At 43.3% G+C, this 20,629-nt stretch overlaps 1 long non-coding RNA gene across 1 annotated transcript; it reads left to right on the top strand.

Moving 5' to 3' along the window:
• The first annotated feature begins 1,107 nt into the window (after positions 1 to 1,107).
• Positions 1,108 to 14,986, top strand: LOC134063971 (uncharacterized). The gene is made up of 3 exons (XR_009936225.1): positions 1,108 to 1,206; positions 13,575 to 13,767; positions 14,453 to 14,986. It is a non-coding gene; the product is annotated as an uncharacterized LOC134063971 (long non-coding RNA).
• Positions 14,987 to 20,629: the final 5,643 nt, after the last annotated feature.

Here is a 20,629-nt window from a genome sequence, read left to right as displayed (position 1 = left end):
GGCATGTCCATCTCAAAGTATGTCATGATTATGACCTTGGTACATAGGAAGGTCATACAAAATTATGGCAGTTCTTGAGATACAGAAACGCCTCAATGGCAGCTCCAGCCATTGGCAGAATTTCACAAAACCTGGCCTGCTTCCAGAGGTTGTTGTAGAGGTCCTACATGACAAATGTTGGTTCACACCTAATCACAAGATATTGCTGAAGTGCCCAATTTTTTTTATTTATGAGTTTCATTAGGTGGCAATGGCACCACACCACAAATGAGGAGTTATATGGGCTGAGTTGATGCCCCTCCCTGAGATCAACATACCACAAACATGTGATCTCCTGGGCTGTACTTCATCAGCCTGGTGGAGTTGCGAGTCCTTCAAGTTTCGCGTGCCCTGGATGTTTCAGTGTCCCGAGAATCGTCGCCCAAATGTCTGAGGGGGAAAAAAAGAAGGAAATAAGATATATATACATGACTCCACTAGCAGTGTGTGTAAGGGTCATCATAATCGGAATCATAATGAGTCATTACTGACAGCTGTGTTACGAAACTACCCTTCTACGTGTCATTGGTTCTGAAGGAAGTGAAAGATGCTTTATACTGATGAGAAAATGCCAAATAATCCATTAGTCACGTGTGTGAATAGTGCAACAATTTAAAAATCCTATTTCTATTCCTCTTTTTTTTGGAAGGTCCATGTGACACTGAATAAACTTGGAACTATGGAAGGTTACAGTAAGAACTCCCTGAATCTGGGGAAATTCTGTGTAACCAGTAACTGACAATTTACCGCTAGCCTACATGGGTTACCTTGTCATTCGATCATTTGAGTACATAAATTCTAAGAAGCCACCATGTAATTTGAATAATGACTAAAACATCACCACGCAGCAATCATGTTTTCCGCTTACTCCTTGACCCAAGGTTCATCGGACTGCCCTGAACATTGTAACTCCCCCCCAAGTAATTCCACTGAAGCTCCATCTCCAATGATCAGAGTGAGCTCTCATTCCTTTCTGTCAAGGTAATGCTGCTGATTTAGCGAATTTAGAATCCATTTACAGAAAACTGGCGATGACTCACTCTGGCTCATGTACAGTGCAACCGTACCTCAGCGGAAAGGGACTTACGACCTTCCTCTTCACCAGAACTGCTCCAGCGGGGGGTGCAGAGGGGTTACCACCAGCATAGAATAGCTACAATACACACAGTAGGTACAAGATAAAGCAACTCTTGCTGTTCTAAATTAATTCATGCATATGTCTGTGTGTGTGTTGTGTGTGTGTGTGTGTGTGTGTGTGTGTGTGTGTGTGTGTGTGTGTGTGTGTGTGTGTGTGTGTGTGTGTGTGTGTGTCTGTGTCTGTGTCTGTGTGTGTGTGTGTGTGTGTGTGTGAGTGTGTGTGTGTGTATGTGTGTATGTGTCTGTCTGTCTGTGTGCGTGTGTTTATGTCTAAGTGTCCCTGTGAATGTGAATCTCTCTGTGTATATTCGCATATGCATACACAGATATAACCATGAAAGATAGCGACAGGGTAACAATGCAGCAGGGTCTTTATCTTGTGATGGTGACTGTTGGCAGACATGTATAAACTGGCTTTGGGTGAAATAAGACCTGGATGCACTCACCGTGTCCCTCATCATTTCCTCCATTCCCAGTGCTAACTTGCACCACTGTCTAAAGCTCACTGACAGATTGAGGTCAAGCCTCCATTGTCACCCATCGGATGCCTTGTAATTGCAACGTGGCATTACTCTTGGTGAATGCCCTGGGCAGGCTATTCGTCACAAATATTTCAGCTGGCGTGAAACTACACGTCGTGACCCCTGAGAAAGACCCTTGTGTCGCCTGGGAATTGGCACAATCCCCCTGACAAGGACACCAACATATGATAAATTCTGCCTCTCTGGTGCAATCAAATGAAATGCACCTTATCGGGATTTAAATGGTTACTCCATGTTTCCCAGTTAATCCAACATGATGAGAAAAGGACAAGTGCAATAACGTAGATCTGGAATGGGTAAGAATGTGGCAAACAATAACATCTTGAGTTAACTGTGGAAGGGTAAGAATGACAAACAATAATGCTGTGGCTGTTTACTAAGAAAGGCGCAACATGACATGGAGCTGCTGAAAGATTTATATAGGTAAACACAAGGGCTATTCTCCTCCTTTGAGCGTACATCCATAACCATGCTTTATTTATCTTGAGCTAATTAAACTTCTTATATAATATGTTTCATTCATTAATAAAGAATAGGCTTTCTTCTGAATCACCTTGAAACACAAAAAGGAAAATGCTAGAAACGGCATATGAACATAATCTTTGTAATTATGGGAAAGAAAATTCAGCAAGTGCAATTCAATCTATGCTAATCAACAACAGCAGGGGCGACAGAGTGGCTGTGTGGTTGTGAGACGCTCTGAATCAAAAAGTAGAACTGTCTTTTTCTGGGGTCTGGGTGGATTTTTAATGCTCTGTGGTCGCAACGTGCGGTTCTTCTGCTCACACATCAAGATTTCTAATATGAATGCCACCAAATATTCATTTCCCTGCCAGGAAAGAATGCCCTGCCCTGCCCCTCCCACTCTCGTTTCTACATTATGGATATTATAGAAAATGCTGGTCACAGCAAATTAAACCTGAGTCATGATAGCATAGACAACACCTCAAAAGAGAACTGAAAGTGAACGTTAAAAGCTGACTAAGAGCAGGGCAGAAGAACTTGTGTCTGTCTGTGGGTTTGTATCTCATGGCTAACTCCACGGAAATTACAAAATAAGTGGAAGAGAACCGGCCTTACATTTCCTGGCACTGTGAATGCCCTGAATGCTTAAATCATACTCAGTTCAACTAACCGTAAAGACATCAGCCTCCTTATGGGGGATGGGGGGGAGGTGTGTGTGTGTGTGGGGGGGGGGGGGGGGTGGGGGGGGGAGGATAACATAATTCACCCCCTAACCCTGAGATTTCAAAAAGCCAGTGTGAGTGTAACGTGGTGCCATATGAGCTACAAACACGATTCGGGCAGAACTTTCTCAATTACTCACCCTGCTGTGTCTGATGGAAAAGCCCCGTTGCTCTCCTCTGCAGCCTGAACCAAATGACTCACTCGCAGACATTACTCACATGCAGATGTTGCAACCCACCAGAGATAAGGGGGATGCAATCACAAAAAAACGCTCAGCCACTAGGTGCCACGATTTCCGCAGTCTGTTGTAATGGTTGTCAAAGTGCATGTGAGTTGTAGAACAGACCATGGTTGCTATACGGTTGTCCTTCAGGTGATATCCGGTGATATTGTGGTATGGTCTCCGTGGGTCTCATGTTGTGGTTGGGTTCACTCTATTTCAGCAGTCACCTCTGTGACCGATGGGGTGGGGGGTGGTGGGCACTTATTATTAGGGCCCGAGCACCGAGGTGCGGCCACTGAAAGTGGCTGCACCGTAGGTGCAAGGCCCTATTGTTTTTGCTCAGATTATTATTAGGGCCCGAGCACCGAGGTTCGGCCGCTGAAGCAGCAGCTGCACCGTAGGTGCAAGGCCCTATTGCTTCTGCTCAGATTATTATTAGGGCCCGAGCACCGAGGTGCGGCCACTGAAAGTGGCTGCACCGTAGGTGCAAGGCCCTATTGTTTTTGTACAGATTATTATTAGGGCCCGAGCACTGAGGTGGCTGCACCGTAGGTGCAAGGCCCTATTGTTTTTGCTCAGATTATTATTATTATTATTATTATTATTAGGGCCCGAGCACCGAGGTGCGGCCACTGAAAGTGGCTGCACCGTAGGTGCAAGGCCCTATTGTTTTTGTACAGATTATTAGGGCCCGAGCACCGAGGTGCGGCCACTGAAAGTGGCTGCACCGTAGGTGCAAGGCCCTATTGTTTTTGCTCAGATTATTATTATAGTTTTTTCCGTCTTACCTAACTCCTTTTTTCACCAACTTGGCATGCTCTAAAACTCTTGAAATTTGGCAGCTACTTGTGGAATTAGTAACGCTACTCAGAACCAGAGCTCTGGCCTAGGGTGTGGCTCAGGGGCAGTATAGCGCCACCTAGCGTGTTGTCTGTTGTGGTTGACACATACATACACGAAAATGAACTAAATTTGGTAGACATGTGTGTTTTATTAATCTGAACAACTTTTACATTTAAACAATATAGTGAATCTTAGAAGAATTTGAGTTATGATTATGATTATGATTTTTGCACGTCATGTATTTTGAAACACTTCTCCTAGACGGTTTATCGAAATCATGTCATTTAAGCACTAAAATGATCTTGAGGGGTTGCCCGAGAGGAATTGCGACCAGATTTTTGAATTTCAAAAGTATATTGAAATGGCGAAGGTTTGAATCTAGGTGTCTTATAAAAGAAACAAAAAGTTGGTGTTATAGGCAGAAAACAGTGACTAATTTGGATGAAATTTGATGGAGTATTAGTTAGTGTGTTTGTAGTGACAGTCATATACAAAGTTTTGAATTTGGTGTTGTTTGTGATTTTTAAAAGCGCATTAATGATTGTGGTGGATACAGTTTTAGCTAAAATATTTTGAAGCGAGTTGATGAATGATTATAATCATATCAAGCTATGCTGCAATTTTGATTTTAACCATGTTAACAGAAAGTGAGTTATTTTTAATTTCATATTTGCCCAATCACACAGCCCCTCCTCTCTGTCCTTCTCTGCCTCTCTCTCTGTTGCAACTAACAGACACACGCACGCACTCTGTCACCCCCCTTCTCGGGTCCTCCCTAACTAACACACACACATTGACACACGCGCGGCTTTCTACAGACACAGACACACACACACACACACACACACACACACACACACACACACACACACACACACACACACACACACACACACACACACACACACACACACACACACACACACACACACACACACACACACACACACACACACACACACACACACACACACACACACACACACACACACACACCCTTTGGGCAACCGTGGCCTACTGGTTAGGGCTTGGGGCTTGTAGCTGGAGGATTGCCGGTTCGATCCCTGACCAGTCCACAGCTGAAGTGCCCTTGAGCAAGGCACCTAATCCCTGACTGCTCCCTGAGCGCCGCTGGTTGGGCAGGCAGCTCACTGCTCTGAGTATAGTATATTAAAAAGTATACAAAAGTGTATTGAAATGGCGAAGGTTTGAATCTAGGTGTCTTGTAAAAGAAACAGAAAGTTGGTGTTATAGGTAGAAAACAGTGACTAATTTGGATGAAATTTGATGGAGTATTAGTTAGTGTGTTTGTAGTGACAGTCATATGCAAAGATTTGAATTTGGTGTTGTTTGTGTCTTTTAAAAGTGCATTAATGATTGTGGTGGACACAGTTTTAGCTAAAATATTTTGAAGCGAGTTGACGAATAATTATAATCATATCAACCTATGCTGCAATTTTGAAATTTTGACTTTAGCCATGTTCACAGTAAGTGAGTATTTAGGTTTATTTGTGTTTGCATATGTCTTATACTCCATCCATTTAGCTGAGCAGGAGTAGGTGCTCTCTCTCTCAGCTGCATGTCTCTCTCGTCCCCTGCTACTTCTCTACACAGACTCACAGACACTCTCTCACCCCTCCCCCGTCATTCTCTCTCTCTCTCACGCACGCACGCGCGCGCGCACACACACACACACACAGACACACACAAACGCACACACACGCACGCACGCACACACACACACACACACACACACACACACACACACAGACACACACACACACACACACACACACACACACACACACACACACACACACACACACACACACACACACACACACACACACACACTCCCTCCCTCCCTCCCTCCTTCCCTCTGGGCAGCCGTGGCCTACTGGTTAGGGCTTGGGGCTTGTAACTGGAAGGTTGCCGGTTTAATCCAACCAGTCCACCACTAGAGTGCCCTTGAGCAAGGCACCTAACCCCTCACTGCTCCCCCAGCACCGCTGGTTGGGCAGGCAGCTCACTGCTCTGGGTCAGTGTGTGATTCACCTCACTGTGTGTTCACTGTGTGCTGTGTGTGTTCACTAATTTGGTTAAATTGGGTTACATGCAGAGAAATAAATTTCCCTCACGGGATCAAAAAAGTGTATATTCTATTCTATTGATCCATTTGTCTCTACCCCCTCTGTCTGTGTCTGTCTAGCGTTATTGCTATCGATAGTCAGAGATAGAGCTCTGGCCTAGGCTTAGGGACTCCATAGCGCTACCTAGCATATTGTCTGTTGTGGCTGACACATACATTCAGGAAAATTGACCAAATTTGGTGGGCATGTGTGTTGCTCATGCACATGCCCACCAACACGCACATGTTGCTTTGTTAGATTCCGAAATCTCACAGGTCTCCGCACCGCTGGTGCTCGGGCCCGCCATCGCCGCTTGCGGCTATATTTATTATTCTTTCTTCGTCTTAGCCCGTTTGGCCGTTTCACCAACTTGGCATGCTCCAAAACTCTTGTAATTTGGCAGGCATATGTAGAATTGCATTTGATACTGAGAGACAGAGCCCTGGCCTAGGGTGTGGCTCAGGGGGTCTATAGCGCCACCTATCGCGCTGTCTGTTGTGGTTGACATATGCATGCACGAAAATGAACCAAATTTGGTAGGCAGATGTGTTGTATAAATCTGAACAACTTTTACATTTACACTACATAGTGAATCTTAAACAACTTTGAGTTATGATTATGATTATGATTTTTGCACATCATGTATTTTGAAACACTTCTCCTAGACGGTTTATCGAAATCATGTCATATGAGCAGTAAAAGGATCTTGAGGGGTTGCCCGAGAGGAATTGCGAACAGATTTTTGAATTTTCGAAGCATATCGAAATGGCGAAGGTTTGAATTATGGCGTCTTATTACGAAACAGGAAGTTGGTGTTATAGGCAGAAAAAAAGTTATAAATTGGATGTAATTTGGCAGCTACATGTGGAATTGCTTCTGCTAGTCAGGGACAGAGCTCTGGCCTAAGGTGTGGCTTCGGGACTCTATAGCGCCACCTAGTAGCACGTTATCTGTTGTGGTTGACACAAACATTCACGAAAATGAACCAAATTTGGTGGACTTATGTGTTTTTGCTATCGCTAGTCAGAGACAGAGCTCTGGCCTAAGGTGTGGCTTAGGGACTCTATAGCGCCACCTAGTAGCACATTATCTGTTGTGGTTGACACAAACATTCACGAAAATGAACCAAATTTGGTGGACTTATGTGTTATTGCTATCGCTAGTCAGAGACAGAGCTCTGGCCTAGGGTGTGGCTTAGGGACTCTATAGCGCCACCTAGTAGCACGTTATCTGTTGTGGTTGACACAAACATTCACGAAAATGAACCAAATTTGGTGGACTTGTGTGTTATTGCTATGGCTAGTCAGAGACAGAGCTTTGGCCTAGGGTGTGGCATAGGGACTCTATAGCGCCACCTAGTGCGTTGTCTGTTGTGGTTGACACATACATTCACGAAAATGAACCAAATTTGGTGGACTTGTGTGTTATTGCTATCGGTAGTCAGAGACAGAGCTTTGGCCTAGGGTGTGGCTTAAGGACTCTACAGCGCCACCTAGCGCATTGTCTGTTGTGGTTGACACAAACATTCACGAAAATTAACCAAATTTGGTGGGCTCGTGTGTTATTGTTTTTGCTAGTCAGAGACAGAGCTCTGGCCTAGGGTGTGGCTTAAGGACTCTATAGCGCCACCTAGCACATTGTCTGTTGTGGTTGACACAAACATTCACGAAAATTAACCAAATTTGGTGGGCTTGTGTGTTATTGCTTTTGCTAGTCAGAGACAGAGCTCTGGCCTAGGGTGTGGCTTAAGGACTCTATAGCGCCACCTAGCGCATTGTCTGTTGTGGTTGACACAAACATTCACGAAAATTAACCAAATTTGGTGGGCTTGTGTGTTATTGTTTTTGCTAGTCAAAGACAGAGCTCTGGCCGAGGGTGTGGCTTAAGGACTCAATAACGCCATCTAGCGCATTTGTTGTGGTTGACACGTACAGTACATTCACAAAAATGAACCAAATTTGGTGGGCATGTGTTTTGTTATAGCTATTCAGAGACAGAGCTCTGGCCGAGAATGTGGCTTAGGGACTCTATAGCGCCACCTAGTGTGTTACCTGTTGTGGTTGACATACATTCACGAAAATGAATCAAATTTGGTGAGCTTGTTTGTTATTACTGCCGCTAGTCAGAAACAGAGCTCTGGCCTAGGGTGTGGCTTAGGGACTCTATAGCGCCACCTAGCAGATTGTGTGTTGTGGTTGACGCATACATTCAGGAAAATGAACCAAATTTGGTGGGCATGTGTGTTATTGCTATAGCTATTCAGAGACAATGCTCTGGCCAAGGGTGTCTTAGGGACTGTATAGCGCCACCTAGCGCATTGTCTGTTGTGGTTGACACACACATTCACGAAAATGAACCAAATTTGGTGGGCTTGTGCGTTATTGCTATCGATGCTCAAAGATAGAGCTCTGGCCTAGGGTGTGGCTTAGGGACTCTATAGCGCCACCTAGCGTGTATTCTGTTGTGGTTGACACATACATTCAGGAAAATTGACCAAATTTGGTGGGCATGTGTGTTGCTCATGCACATGTCCACCAACACGCACATGTTGCTTTGTTAGATTCTGAAATGTCACAGGTCTCTGCACCGCAGGTGCTCGGGCCCGCCATCGCCGCTTGCGGCTATATTTATTATTATTATCGTGGAATCCTCTTACGTCCATGTTTGGCCTCTATAGCGCCACCTAGCGCAGTTTCTGTTGTGTTTGACACATACATGCACGAAAATGAACCAAATTTGGTGGGCATATGTGTTGTATTAATCTGAACAACTTGTACATTGAAACTACACAGTGAATCTTAGAAGAATTTGAGTTATGTTTATGATTATGATTTTTGCACATCATGTATTTTGAAACACTTCTCCTAGACAGTTTATCGAAATCATGTAATTTCAGCAGTAAAATAATCTTGAGGGATTGCCCGAGAGGAATTGCGAACAGATTTTTGAATTTTTGAAGCATATTGAAATGGCGAAGGTTTGAATTATGGCGTCTTATTCAAGAAACAGGAAGTTGGTGTCATAGGCAGAAAAAAGGTTATAATTTGGATGCAATTTGGCAGCTACAGGTGGAATTGCTACCTCTTGTCAGAGACAGAGCTCTGGCCTAAGGTGTGGCTTTGGGACTCTATAGCGCCACCTAGCAGTTGACACAAACATTCACGAAAATGAACCAAATTTGGTGGGATTGTGTGTTATTGCTATCTGTAGTCAGAGACAGAGCTCTGGCCTAGGGTGTGGCTTAGGGACTCTACAGCGCCACCTAGTGCTTTGTCTGTTGTGGTTGACTTATACATTATTGAAAATTAACCAAATTTTGGTGGGCATGTGTATTATTGCTACCGCTAGTCAGGGAAAGAGCTCTAGCCTCGAGTGTGGCTTAGGGACTCTATAGGGCCACCTAGCACATTGTCTGTTGTGGTTGACACATACATTCATGAAAATGGACCAAATTTGATGGGCTTCTGTGTTATCGCTACCGCAGGTCAGAGACAGAGCTCTGGCCTAGGGTGTGGCTTAGGGACTCTGTAGCACCACCTAGGGCATTTTCTGTTGTTGTTGACACACACATTAATGAAAATTAACTAAATTTGGTGGCTCGTGTGTTATTGCTATCGCTAGTCAGAGACAGAGCTTAGGGACTCTATAGCGTCAATATAGCGCATTGTCTGTTGTTGTTGACATAGACATTCACAAAAATGAACCAAATTTGGTGGGCTTGTGTGTTATTGCTGCCGCTAGTCAGAGACCGAGCTCTGGCCTAGGGTGTGGCTTAGGGACTCTATAGCGCCATATAGCGTGTTGTCTGTTGTGGCTCACACACACTTTCAGAAAAATTAACCTAATTTGGTGGGCATGTGTGTTATTGCTACCGCTAGTCAGGGACAGAGCTCTGGCCTAGGGTGTGGCTTAGTTAGATTCCGGAATGTCACGGGTCCGGACCGCAGGTGCTCGGGCCCGCATCGCCGCTTGCGGCTATATTCTCATGCTGCAGCCTGTGAAGTGTGTGTGTGCGTGTGTGTGTGTGTGTTGGGGTGTGTGTTTGTGTGTGCTGGACAAGCTTCAGTCATAATGAGAGACTGGAAATTTCTGTGCTCACCCCAAGGCAAACGAGGATGGCGGCGAGTGTTGCCGCTGGACGACCTTGCCACAGAGGACGCTCCCTCCTGAATTCTAAACGGGATGGACACTGTCGATGAAAAAAACAACAACCTGTGTTCTGCCACTGCAGATAACCCGCCCCCCCCCCCACCCCCCCCCCACACACACACACGCGCACATACACACACATACACATAAACACATGCACGAACACACAGACACACAGACACACACACACACAGACACACACACACACACACACGCACACACACACAAATACATGCACGAACACACAGACACACAGACACACAGACACACACACACACACACAGAGTGCCGTATAGGCCACTATCAACATGCCAGTACCTGGGGCAGAGGAGTCTCTCTGGAGTCTCTGGTCCCATCTAACCAACTTGACCCATCCCAAAAAGAAAACACTGTTTGAGAAAACACACTGTGCATATAACATTTTATTCATCTCTTTCTCTCTCTATCTCTTACTGTACACACACACACACACACACACACACACACACACACACACACACACACACACACACTAACGTGTGTTCTACTGTATGTGGTTAGAAGGTGACAAACTCTTCATATAACATTGCTATCCAAGGTTATAAACTTCTGGCCATTTTCTTGTTGACTATACAAACAAAAGACCCAATCTTCCTTGTCAGAATATAGAAGAAAAGCATAATGCATGATTGTAGGAAGATTGGAGGCCATTTCTATCTTTCTGTCTATCAATGACTGGTCCATTTTCAGACAATGAAATGTTTGGATAGGTATGCATCGCCATCTAGTGGTAGTATATTGGTATTGGCAGCAGATTATCAGGACCCAGTAGTCTGAGTAGCCTGGTAGCCAGCCAGAATTTACGCCAGCCTTTTTAGACAATAAGGATGTTCTTGCTGCTGTCCCAATGGGATTCAGATATTTCCTTGTTTTGATTCGTTAGGCCTATCCAATTGTGTGAAAAGGCATTGTTTTCCTTGTAGTGGTGCAATGAAATCCAAATGATCTGTTACCAGACTCTGATAAGTGTTACCAAATTCTGTTGAAAATTCTTTCTTTTTTTTCCCCCCGACACCAGCAGACCAGGTGTCTTCAAAGGCTGATATTTGCTTCCTTGTGTGGGCATTGTGTTTCTCTATTGAAATGTGCTCTGAGATTAAATTCTTTCTGAGAGGTCACCAATGAGACAGAGTGTTGGGGATGTTGGGATTCTGTAGCTCAGGATTGATAAGTGACTGATAAGAATTCAAGTCTGGCTACGCCAGGCCAGTCTGTGAGCCCTCAATAACTTAAAATGGGGGATCAAACAGAATGACAAACAGGATGTGAATGTGATAACATGACAAATATCATCACAAAAATCCTCCACCAGTAACATTCACGAGACAAACATATACTATAGTTCAGTAATCCACACAATCGGTCACACCAAAAGCTTATCCACTTCACTATGTGCCCAACCAGGTCTTACTATTTAGAATACTTTAGAAATATTGTATGCAATGAATTATATTTTATTTAAAGCATTTATGAAAGAGCATAACAAAACAACAACAAAATCGATGTGTGTTGATTTGTTGGAATGAGTCATACTGATACTGGACTACTGCATTCTCTTGGGAATATCCAAAAGATAAATGATCAACCATCTGATATGTCCCCTGCAGTAACTGACAGACTGAAAGAAAGGAAAGAAAAATGGCATTTAAGAGATAGAGGAGTACAACCATTTATTTCCACTCTTCTCTCATCACCACCACCACATTATAGAAACATCACAGTCATACAGACACATAGAGAAACAGAAAGTATGCATTTAATCAGACTGTTGATTCACCTGTAATACAAACACATAAAATTACTTAACGGCTACTGAATGACAGAGAAATCATGATTGGTTTTAATGCTCTGTGGTCACAACGTGCGGTTCTTCTGCTCACACATCAAGATTTCTAATATGAATGCCACCAAATATTCATTTCCCTGCCAGGAAAGAATGCCCTGCCCTGCCCCTCCCACTCTCGTTTCTACATTATGGATATTATCAGTGTTGGGAAGGTTACTTTAGAAATGTAATGTGTTACAGTTACAAGTTACTCTGTTTAAAATGTAATAGTAGTGTAACTATTTGAATTACTTTTTCTGAGTAACGTAACTAATTACTTTTGATTACTTTTTGATTACTTTTCCGATTTTTGAATGATCTATAGTCCCCAAATCCCTGCGAAGATTTCGGCCTTGGTCTAGCTACAGGCTGCCGAGCAGTTCTGTACAAGCGCACAAGGCAGCAAGGGCATTCAATACATGAATTAGCATCACATTTTTTGTGAGGATAATATAATGATAATCATAACACGTTTACAGGCAGGCATGTAGGCCTACGCTGATGGCGCTGTAGACGTGATAGAGCCTATCAGAAGGTCCCGTATCAAACTATGGCTGAGGAGGGAAACAGTTCTTTTTACATACAATATTCTTTGCAAAGTTTTGCTGACAATATTGAGATGTAATTCAAATTGTAATTTTGAAAAAATTCAAAAGTACCTGTAATTGAATTACAATTTTTTCTACAGTAACTGTAATATATTACTGTTACATTTATTTTGTAATTAAATTACGTAACTCAATTACATGTAATGCGTTACTCCCCAACACTGGATATTATAATAACCTTATCTATTAACATGGCATGCACATCTCTGATGGAAAGTCAAGCAAAGGAGATGATAGACCGAAACTCTGCAAGCTTCTGAGAATCTGCAAGCCTCATGATGACAGCTCAAAACGTTTGCCAATTGTGAAAGAGCTCTGGCCTCATGTCACAATCATCCTCACATACCGTTCTGAAAGTGGAGACAAACATTTAGACCACCAATCTGACCATGTAAGAAAACAAGTCCATCAATTGAATTTATTCATATTAATCCAGTGTATTCATACTAGGCTGGTAACAATATTAATACATTCAGATTGATACATTCACACATCCACTGATTCATCCCTTCATCTAGCAATCCTTGAGGTTGAGAAAGAAGCAATCATGCTTTTTCAAAGCATTGATCCCTCTCTCACGTTACACACACACATACGCACAGGCACATGTGATGTGCATATACTGTATACTGTACATATCAGGACATATGAGGGTGTGAATAAATGCATGTGTGTACATGTGTGTATGTGTGCGTTACATGTGTGTGCATGTAATTAGGGGGAGTGTACACGATTGCTTTTGGTATTTTCTTTGCTTATCTTTTTCTCTCTGTATCTCCCTCTGTGTGTGTGTGTGTGTGTGTGTGTGTGTGTGTGTCTGTGTGTCTGTGTGTCTGTGTCTGCAACCCTCAGATCAGGCAGTGAATCTGAACCTCACAGGAAGTCAGATAGAGAAGTTGTGGAGAGAGAGAGAGGAGAGGAAGGTGTCTTTCTCTGCCTCAGTGCAGTCATCTGGAGGTGGACATACGGGACCTTTTTCAGCTGAAACTAGTGATCTTCAGACACGTCTTCACTAACATTGGAAACGGTTACAACCCAAGCACAGGTACTAGAGGGCTGGTAGACTCGCTGTTGTCTCCATGTTTACTTGTTTTCCTGTAGAATAATTACCGTATATATTTATTATATGTTTCATTCCCTGGTGTAGTGAGGGGAGAGAACAGTCAGCAAACCTAACCTTTAACCTTTAACCCGGGTCTTTGGGGTACCTACTTGGGGTACCTGAGGCTTGATTGCAATGGCAAGGAGCTAAGCTTGGTTGTATGGCAGTCAGAGTGCACACTCAACCATAGTGACAGTATTCTGTCACACATGGGAATAAGGAATACTGACCTTTCTTTGTAGGCATACAGTACAGTATGTACGCCTTGAAATCCAGTAGAGAGGTTTATTTGCTGAAAAGAGTGGCACACAACATTTTCACAAAGTCAATCCGCATTATTGTGAGACGATGTGTTGAAGACAATAACTAGAAAAGAGGCATATATGTATTAATGTAAACAGGAAGTTGACAAGAAGTACAAGCTAATCCAAAATGGAGTCATGCAAAGAGTGCATTCCACAGTACAGGTGAAAATACACATACAGGGTTATTATTTTTCTTTTTACCTGAGGTAACAATATTAAACAGCTACATAAATATGTAGAGAGAACATGATATGAGGAAGTCAATCACAACTTGTAGTTGATCTTACTAACCCCCCTTCCCCCACTTTGTATCTGTCACACAGGAGTCTTCAGAGCTCCAGTCAGAGGGGTCTACCACTTTGTTTTATTTTTACACGGCTATGGTCACCAATCTGGACCTGTAGCAGCCAGGCTTCGTAAGAATGGAGAGAATGTTGTTTGTCCTTACAGTAGGCAGACAAATGGAAGTATGACTCCCTCTAATGGAGCCTCTCTGCTACTGGAGGTGGGAGATGTGGTCTATGTGAAGTTGTGGGCTAATGCATGGTTCTTTGATAATATAAACCATCACACAACCTTCTCTGGCCATCTGCTCTTCCCCATGTGAGGAGTCAGTCCTGAAGTGAATATTATGTAATATTCCATTATTGTCCACCCAATAGCCTGCCTTGAAAGCACAAACCACCTATACAGAGACAGATCTGCTAGATAGTTGGTGTCTTTGCCTTTCTTAATGTCACCAATTACTGTTATTTCTGAGCACTAAAAGACTATGATTATAATTTGAGATGATTATTTCAAAGGGCTTGTTTTATTTTTACATATTTGACTTGAATAATAAACAAGGATAAAACGTTTCTAATGTTTATTGTCTGCGTCTTTGAGTTGGAGTGCATGAAGAGTCGCTCTTTGTGTGAGTAATGTTACCAGGAGCAACCACAGTAACACTGATTACAAACATTAATTACATGAACAAACACTGAGGGTTATGATGTATCATGTGTTGTTGTTTTTGTATTATTTATATACATACTATTACATGTCCATAATACTTGCTGTAAGAGTTCAGAGGTGTGGACTCGAGTCATGTGACTTGGACTCGAGTCAGACTCGAGTCATGAATTTGATGACTTTAGACTCGACTTGACAAAATATAAAAAGACTTGCAACTCGACTTGGACTTTAACATCAATGACTCGGACTTTCACTTGGACTTGCGCCTATTGACTTGTAAAGACTTGCTACTTGCCATTTAAAAAAAAACGAAAGATGGGGGGCGCTGTGGCGCAGCAGGCTACAGCGCTCGTACCATTTACGGGTCCGAGTGCCCACGGGGACCCAGGTTCGAATCCGGCCTGCGGTCATGTCCCGATCCCACCCCATCTCTCTCTCCCACTTGCTTCCTGTCTACCACTTCACTGTCCTGTACTAATAAAGGCAAAAAGCCAAAAAAAATATACTTAAAAAAAAAAAAAAAAAAAAACGAAAGACAAAAAGATAAAATGTACACGGACTGATCTATCTATATTTATGTGTGTGCGCCTGTGCGTGAGACAATGCGCGTATCCGGCACAAAATCCAATCAAATCACTTACTGTAGCCTAGATTGTTTTGATTCGACAGTGGCCAGCCACGCGGAACAAGCTAGACAACACGCAGGGCCAGACAACGGACGTGAATGCGCCAGCCAGCAAAATGATACCTAAGATTATTTCGTTAATTCGTTTGCCTACAAAAATTACGTGGAGACCAACAAGAAACGAATGACTGTGTAGAACTTGTTAAATTCCTCCCAGCTTCATCCTAGCCTGCTTTGACATATGCCTGGTAGGCTACTATGAAACCAAACTGGTAGCCTACCCTACTGATTCTGTTGTCTAATTGATGGATTTAACCACGATTAGGATTAGGCTTTTAAAAGGTGGAACATTTTCACCTCATACGTGCGCTGTATCATACTGTATAGCCACTGCGTCTTTTTGTGTACATTCACATTAAATCCATTCCACTAACATTATCAGGAGGAGAATAGGCTACCATAACGTTTTATTTTGAGCACTGGTTGTTACTCATTGGATATCAAACTCCATGTCATGGTAGAGTAAGTTAAGCACCCACCCAATTAAACATGACCAAGGAAAAAGTGAACAGGACAACAATGCCATGCCACGGTAACCTACCTAAATCATAAAAGTTAACATTGCAAGATATTTTCTATGACATCAGAAATATTTTCTTTACCTTGTCAGTTTTTTGAACATTCATTTTATTTAATGAAAACATATATCCTTGAACTATGTGTGACTATTTTTCTAACCGAATGAAACCTAATTACGTTCACGTAGGCTATTCTTAAAGTGACAGGCACTCAATTAGACCTACACACCACCCTGTAATATTATTAAAGACAAGTGTAATCAATATGAGGTATTCAAATTACTGAATATTTTTAGCTATAAGTAATTATGCAGATCCTAAAATACTATAAATCGTTAACAAAATATATCAAGTTTATGAATTCAAAATATGAAAGACACACCATCTTCTGTGTGTGTGGACTGGAGGTTTGAGCAGAGACTAGGATTGCCACTGCTGTGAGTTATCTGTATCCCCCTTATGGCAATACGGGTTTGCCTACATTTTTGTAATGTAATAAACATGGTCACACGTTATAAAACTATTTCAACTTGTGTAGGCCTATCAGTGGTTTCTTAACAAATTAAACACATATTTTAACACATAGGGCCTATATTTCATTGAGAATGTGCTAGAGATACCATTTGACATTTCTGCTAGACAGATTTGCATCTCAATCTCTCCAGCACACACAAATTCAATTGCCAAAATACCTGTTTCACTCGATTTTTAAAAAGACTCGAAAGGACTCGAAAGTCAGACCGTAGGACTTGGGACTTGACTTGAGACTTGTTGGCCTTTGACTTGGACTTGACTCGGGACTTGCCTGTCTTGACTCGGGACTTGACTCGGGACTTGAGGGCAATGAATTGAGACTAACTTGTGACTTGCCAAACAATGACTTTGTCCCACCTCTGTAAGAGTTACTTACTACAGTTGACATAGGGTGAACATTTTTCCAAATGTCTTCTTTCTATAATCCCCAAAGTGAACATATTTAACACCAACTCGTTGCTAATAATCAACAGTGGGAGGTGTGCCAATCCCCCTGCAGTGTAGTGCTCACGATTAAGAAGAGATGAGTGACTGATCTTGGGCCCATGCAGGCACCAGACATGGGCAGTATTTCAATTATATGTATTTTGAATACGTATTTAATTACTTTAGTGTATTTTGTAATTTGTATTTTGCAGGATTGGAAAAAATCAAATGTACTTTGTAACAAAATACTTTGAGGGGTTGTATTTAGAGTATTTAAAATACTTAAATACTTAACAAACATCTCATCATTTCCCCCCTCAAATTAGCCAAAAATTCATCACACAGTTAAATATAGCCTCTTACCTAGTATAACCTTGACAATATGCTATGCTTATCATAGTCTGGGAGCCAAAGGTCAGAATCTTTAGGACATGAACCCCATGACATGAGGATTTATGTAAGGTATCAACCAAGGTGTCCTGATCTGCAGAAATAATGGAGGAGTCTGAGGCAAAAACCTCCCCAATGCAAAACAGTCTCGAGTTTTCACCTCCCAGTTAATTAATTCTGTATATTGAGACACCTTACAGGATGTTACTTTATTTGTCCCCCGTGTTGCCAGTCATGTATGAATGCAAAAGGCATGCATTTATAGCACAAAAAGGGAAATGCATTTCAATTTAAAAAGGCTAACCTGTTCAATCTGTTGTACTACTTTCATTGAATACGGAAAATGATGATGGGTAGTTTGCTTCGTCAGAGTTGATTCCACTGTTGCAAAGCCTGCTTGTTGTCAGTTCAATCATCGTTTATATTGATATAGGATGCTGATTACATTTTTTTACTAAATCTACTTCATGGGTAGCCTGGCTCCGCCTTCCTACGTACTTCCGTTCAGTTTTCATTTCACTCCACTACGTAGTGTGGGTCTCCGGTATATTCACAGGTTTTCTCAAGACAAAAATGTGCAGGTCCAATCAGCGAACAGAGGGAGTAGCTGAGAACGATGACGTAGAGGTCGCTAGTTTGAGCATGTCACCTCACGACCAAATGTTTATCGATTGGTTATGGCAGATCTGAGAGGCTCTGGGCAGAGTGTCCGCATTCAAGGAAATTCATGATTGGCAATGGAAAGTGTCCAGACTCTCTGTACATTATGAATGTACGAGAGTATGGTAGGACCAGGCTACTTCAGCCCAAAATAAAGAATTTAGGCCTCTGTCCGCCAATAAAAAAACTAGTATTTCTTGTAGTTTATTTTAAAACTTGGTATACCATGATTATTGTGGGGGTATTTTTGTATTTTCTAATTACTAATTACTTATATTTTAATTAAATACATTTTTCACATCCGTATTTTGTATTTTATTTTGTTACATTTTCTACGCCAGTATTTGTATTTTGTAACAAAATAGTTTTTGATGTATTTGTGCCCACCTCTGGCAGGCACTAAGGGGGTCTAAGGGGGTCTTTCATATCAAACACACACACACACACACACACACACACACACACACACACACACACACACACACACACACACACACACACACACACACACACACACACACACACACACACACACACACACACACACACTTATCACCAGTCAGATATCTATTAGGGGCCCCGTCTCTGAATCAGAAGCACTTCACAGCACTTCACTGAACAACAAGGAAAAATGGTTTGACAGTTTGAAATACATGTTGGTGTTCAACCTGCAGGCCATTGCTGATTGCCACACCTCCTCTGGTGCCTACAGTATGTAAAACCTCACCCCCTTTTCACCTCTCCCTATAAGAGAGGACTCACACCTCCTCTGGTGCCTAAACCTCACCCCCTTTTCACCTCTCCCTGAGAGGACTCTTCACCTCTCCCTATAAGAGAGGGTTCACACCTCCTCTGGTGCCTAAACCTCACCCCCTTTTCACCTCTCCCTAAAAGAGAGGGCTCACACCTCCTCTGGTGCCTACAGTATGTACTGTACAACTTCACCCCCTTTTCATCTCTCCCTATAAGAGAGGGCTCGTGCCTCCTCTGGTGCCTACAGTATGTACAACTTCACCCCCTTTTCACCTCTCCCTATAAGAGAGGGCTCGCACCTCCTCTGGTGCCTACAGTATGTAAAACCTCACCCCCTTTCACCTCTCCCTATAAGAGAGGGCTTGCACCTCCTTTGGTGCATACAGTATAACCTCACCCCCTTTTCACCTCTCCCTATAAGAGAGGGCTCGCACCTCCTCTGGTGCCTAAACCTCACCCCCCTTTCACCTCTCCCTATAAGAGAGGGCTCACACCTCCTCTGGTGCCTAAACCTCACCCCCTTTTCACCTCTCCCTATAAGAGAGGGCTCGCACCTCCTCTGGTGCCTATATGTAAAACCTCACCCCCTTTACACCTCTCCCTATAAGAGAGGGCTCGCACCTCCTCTGGTGCCTATATGTACAACCTCACCCCCTTTTCACCTCTCCCTATAAGAGAGGGCTCACACCTCCTCTGGTGCCTAAACCCCTTTTCACCTCTCCCTATAAGAGAGGACTCTTCACCTCTCCCTATAAGAGAGGGCTCACACCTCCTCTGGTGCGTAAACCTCACCCCCTTTACACCTCTCCCTATAAGAGAGGGCTCACACCTCCTCTGGTGCGTAAACCTCACCCCCTTTTCACCTCTCCCTATAAGAGAGGGCTCACACCACTTTGGGGCTTAGCCGGGTCATCAGCAGGGGACCACCAATGACTGATGTTTGGCCACTTTAACCCGAGTGCGTGTCCTGGTGGCAGAGCGATGGCAGAGGTCTGCCCCTGCAGATGCCCTAGGTGTTGCCCTCCTGCCCTCAACTCCTACACTCACTCCTCAGCCACAGCCAGAAGCTGCCCCCTCTCTGCCACTTCCAACAGCTCTTTCAGCATGTTTTGGTGTTCTGCCCCTGTGATGCCCATGTCCTGGAGTACTGTATAGCTGGGACATTGAGGAGCTGACAAAGCCCCATTAAAGCCCTGGCATCCCACCTCCACTGGGTAGACACCAGCCGTCCAGCCAGCCTCCCTTCACTCAGTGTCCAGGTCCACCTACTTCGCTCTCTACCGCTCATGGGCAGTTTCAAGACCTTCCTCCCATGGTGAGGCGAGCTCCAGTTCCACACCCCCCCCCCCCTTGGCACCTTGGCACTTCAACCGTGGCACGTTTTGATGCACGTGTTTAACAAACAACCCAGTGACCCATTCCGGAATCAGCAGCCCTTTACAAGACTTTACTACAACAACAAGGAAACGTGGACAATATCACTCACAAATACACACCTTCCTTTATGAGTATAAGACTGATGCAATTTAATCTTGCTAGGCTTTGATCTTAGTAACACAGCAGATATGAGCTTTATCGAC

Source organism: Sardina pilchardus, chromosome 18 (assembly GCF_963854185.1).
Source record: "Sardina pilchardus chromosome 18, fSarPil1.1, whole genome shotgun sequence".
NCBI lineage: Eukaryota > Metazoa > Chordata > Actinopteri > Clupeiformes > Clupeidae > Sardina > Sardina pilchardus.
This window is presented reverse-complemented; position numbering and strand designations above follow the sequence as displayed.